The sequence below is a fragment of the Quercus suber genome, unplaced genomic scaffold (assembly GCF_002906115.3).
Source record: "Quercus suber isolate HL8 unplaced genomic scaffold, Cork oak 2.0 scaffold_11, whole genome shotgun sequence".
NCBI lineage: Eukaryota > Viridiplantae > Streptophyta > Magnoliopsida > Fagales > Fagaceae > Quercus > Quercus suber.
In genome coordinates this window covers 990,774-995,517 of record NW_027069477.1, presented here as the reverse complement: position 1 = coordinate 995,517, position 4,744 = coordinate 990,774, and the positions used below count along the sequence as shown (strand labels likewise).

The 4,744-nt window shown below is 35.3% G+C and overlaps 1 long non-coding RNA gene across 1 annotated transcript; it reads right to left on the bottom strand.

Moving 5' to 3' along the window:
- Window positions 1–3,391: 3,391 nt before the first annotated feature.
- On the bottom strand, window positions 3,392–4,506 carry LOC136069911 (uncharacterized). Its single transcript, XR_010631123.1, has 2 exons — window positions 4,410–4,506; window positions 3,392–3,847 (listed from the first exon to the last, which is right to left on the bottom strand). It is a non-coding gene; the product is annotated as an uncharacterized LOC136069911 (long non-coding RNA).
- Window positions 4,507–4,744: the final 238 nt, after the last annotated feature.

The window sequence follows — 4,744 nt, the reverse complement described above, 5'->3', positions numbered from 1 at the left end:
TTGGATTGTGGGTGTGGGTTCTGTGATCAGAGACGAGCACGGATGTTGGCTACCGGCTTGGGAGGCATCACTGGCTTCTCTGCTGGCTTGGGGGTGAAAAACTCATGAGGGGCTGCGGGGTAGACACGGATTGCAGGGGCTGGTTTGGGCTTGTTCAAGATTTCATGAGGCAAATACTTGAAAGGTAATGTCATCCTTGGCTGGTTTGCTCTTTTGACGGTTTGGCTTCAAGTGGTTGTCTACGGTGGTGTTGAATGGACCGAAAGTCTGCTCTGATACCAAAACTGACGTAGGACAACCACAAAAACAATAGAATAAGAGGTAAAACCCTAGGAGTCAGTACCTAGGGGTTGCTTGGAGTCAGCACCAAGCAAACTGGAGTCGGCACCAGTAAAAGAAAACACACGTTTTTTTAATAATAATCAAAACTTAATTACAATAATCCCAAAAAGTGTTTAAATAGCTAACATAAAGAAACCCTAATTATTAAATATTTGGGCTTGCTGAAACTCAAGCCCAATGACTAATAGGCCCTAGCCATAAGGCCACAGGTTGGGCCATCTTCTTTCTCCTATACGTGCGTGTAATTGGGGGCTTGTATCTTGTGTCCGCACCATACTCTAGGGATGCTTTTATATAAAATGCCATGATTGTATCAATTAGCCAAGTTGCATAGATTAGTGCGTATGTTTTGGCTTTTGGTATCTAACGACAATATTTGAATTTTTGTCAGGCATGTAGATACTTGCATTTGGACTGGTATTGTAGATGTAAATTGAGGTTCTCTTTATTGTGTATTTGAACTTACTACTACGTTGTATACGGACAATTATTACTACTATGTTGTATGCGGACAATTATTATTTTGTTTATCATTGAATGAACTTGTAATTGAAGTATTCTATATCTAATGAATTATCATTGGATAATTTAATGAACTTGTTTTTCCTATTTTGTGTGAAAGAGATACTTAAAATTATTTTGAGGAACTGAATTTTTCATTTTGTCTCAACGATTTCATTGTGGGCAATGTTTTTGCCACTGGTAGAAGGGACGTTGGTGAATATAGTGATACAATCAGCTATGGTGGGAGATTTCAGAGAGCGGGTGTTACTTTATTCATGCTATTAGAAATTGAAAGTCTTTCCTTTGGGTGGATGTATTTTTTCCTGAGCTAAAAAGATTTAGGATTGCAGTGTCATATGTTAAAAAATGTGTTTATTATAGCTACACCTGATACACTTCGATCTTATATTAAGAACCAGATTCAAAAGGCTTGAACTATTGAACCTACACCAAAGAACACAAGAGAAATAAGCAATGCAAATTTACATACTGGTATAGAATGAACCATCAACAGGCAGATCTATATATATATATATATATATGTAGCAGCTGATTTGAATGCTCCCAAATACTTTAGCCAATATGTTGTTAGAGGACTTGTTCAAGCAACACAATTTTAGAAATAAAACAACAATTCTTTCTAGTAAAATAAGCCTAATAATTTATAATTTTCATTCAGTTATGGCCCCATGTACACCTAACCTAGCTCCTAGTCTCTACATATACATTGTACACATGATTTGAGCATACAGTAAAGATTTAGCCACTAGGAATTTATCCTATGAATGCAGGCCGTTAGACTAAACCACATAATTCATGTTCTCTCTTTCTCTCATCCCTTCCACGCCACTACAATATTTACTATTTTCCTTTAATTTCAACATAGTGTATTGGTTGCTATTGTTGAGGATAAAAGAGATATAATCAATTATAGTGGTTCCAGTTAACTCAATTGGTAAAGTCTATTGTAGTTGATAAAGAGTAATCATCATGGAGTGTGAATGTCATAAAGTTGAATTTATAAGGAGACAATTGCAGTCAAAACATGGAACCATACATTAAACTGCAAAATACAAACCAATGTTCATTCCTACACTTGTATTAGGAATGTCTTACTTCTTACCAACTAAACACTTTGTATCATTTTTCATTTCCACTACACAATGTTCATTTCTTCCAATTTTTGTCTTATTACCTATTAAAAAGAAAAAATAAAGCATCATTGATCTAATGGCAATTGTATATAACTTTTCCTTTCACTTTAGAAACCCAGCCCTTATCTTATGGACCATATTTATTTCAATCTCCTGGTTGGAAATTAAATTGATTCCAATGCAAAAAAATCTATTCATTGTGAAAATACTATTTGGTTTATTAAGGCACGCTTACCAGAAGCAGCAACAGGAGCTACATTGGCCCTTTTCTCTGTTTCTTGGTTGTCCTTTCTTCCAGATGTTGATAAAGGCTTGCGACTCACATCTTTACTTGGTTGAGAACCAGATGTATCCACCCCTCCTTCACATTTCTACCGGGCTTGCTCAGCCATTAGTTGCCATTTTGAAAGCATGTCATCTCCTCCAACAGCAGCACGGGCTACAACGTTTGCCAACCTTGTCCTCATTTTGTCATATTCCTCTTTGTTTGCCTGTACCGAAGCAGATATCAAAGTCAAGAATTTTGATATTTGGTTGAGTGGTGAAGATATAAATGAATTATCCTGTATACTTTAGGTGATTTACCGCAACCATCATCTTTCTCCTTGTCACCATTAACTCCATTATTACCCTCAGGCTGCATTTGGAGAGATATATCATACAATATCAAATATATAGAACTTTAATCAAACTCAAAGTAAACATTTGTGTGTATTTTACCACATTCAAAAGAAGTATATTGCAATATGCTCATTTAAAGAAGGGATATTTTAAGAATTTAGTTCGTTGTCTCATAAAGTGCAGGGGCACTCACATCATTCAGTCTCCGCAGCTTCTCTGCTTCAGCATTGATTTTTTTCCCATTCTTCCCTAGCTTTCCTATTCATTGTCATGATTTGTTGTTGAACATCTGAGGTGACAACAATTTGTTGTCTTGGTTTCTCAATATCAACCCGCTACAATGATCCAACAAAATTCAGAACTATTTAATCACCGATAATTCAAGTGAGAATAAAAAAAGAGGAAAAAACCTCTCTCTCTCTCACTGAGGGTTAGGTATTGATCTATCACAACGTAAATTGTCAAGGATTATTGAACTAAAACCTAGAAATCAATAAAAAAAATTTAGCAAAAGAAAAAGTTTAACCTTGATTTTTCAGTTGTGGCAAACGAGCAGTGCTAAAGAAAGCGAGAGAATGAAATAGCTTAAACTGTCGCTGGAAGGAGAATCCCGGCTACTACGTTGTCTTATGCTTAGGGTTTGTGGAGTCAGATTTTATGGAGGCGGGAGTATTAAACAGCGTAAAGGCAATCTGCTTTCCATTTTTCATGGTTGTTTTTTGAAATCTACTTTCCATGCAACAAAGAACAAAGAAAGACTCCATGCGAGATACTTCCTACAAAAGGAATTCATTTGCATTTTTTTTTTCCTTTTTTGATAAATACAGTTCATTTGCAGACAATTTACATTATTTGAACAAGGCCCTATCCACCCGCCTATGATAGCTATAATACAAATGAGAGACTGATATCTCAGTCCGTTTTACAATAATATTTAAAGTAACGAACAATGAGAAGTAAAAGAATAAACTGTCTAAGATTTCAAGCATACAACAAACAGATTCTTCTATAAAAGAAGGCACTGAGGACCGTTCATATACAGGGCTGAAACAACATTCCACAGTTAAAGTTAGGCCACACTGCTCACAGAACTGTTGTAGATTTCATCAGCATGAGCTACAGGCACGTAAACTGCATGACACAAGGAGCTGTGCCTTCGGCCATAAAATACATAAACCAGTATTCCTATTATCAGCCACATAGAAACACGGGCCCAGGTGGCAGCTCTGACAAAACACAACACACATCATAATAAACATAAGAATAGGAATTAGAAGATTACAGATTTGGCAGCTAACATTTGTGAAAGAAAATAAAATAAAATTTCTGTAAACTCCTTTCAAAAGAAACAACATGAATATACTGGCTCTCTCACTTAGGTTACCCACTACATGCGCAAAAGCCTTCCTGTTACTTATTCTCACCCTCATTATACTGATAATTTGTCCTTATTTATTTACTTAATATCTATTTTGGTTGATCCAAGTGCAAGACAGCATTTGTAAACCAACATTTTCATCATAAAACAAACTTAATCTAATGCTTTATTTGTTCACAAAAGAAGGCAAGAGGATGAGATCTATGATTACATAATAGGAACTCCTGTCAACACAGATGGTACACTGTTTTCACTTGTTTTAATGCAACCAATATAAAAAGAACAAACGATTTTCAGGATGAATTCGCCTTTCTCCAGACAAAGTCAAAATCATTCCATGATAGAGCAAACCAAAAAAAGAACATGATGGTCTAAATCAATTATGAACAGCAAACAAGTTGGCTACTCACTCAAGATTAATCAGTAAGTAGACGTTGATGAGAATGCAAGCAATAGGTAGCAGTGGCACAAACGGGCAAACGAAACCTGAAAAGAGATCAATTGATCATCTCATACGTAATAGAGAAAAAATAGTCAATATATCAAGTTATTTTCCACCATATAGCCAACTTTTATGAGTTTGAAATAATAAAAAATTAAATTAAAATTTACATTTGGTGCTAATTTCTGATTTAACTTTATAAAGCGTAACATATAGGTCCCCCATGTATGCTTAATAAGCCAATTATTAGACCAAATCAAGAATTAAATTTCTAAAAACACTTGTTTTGGAAAACAAATAGTG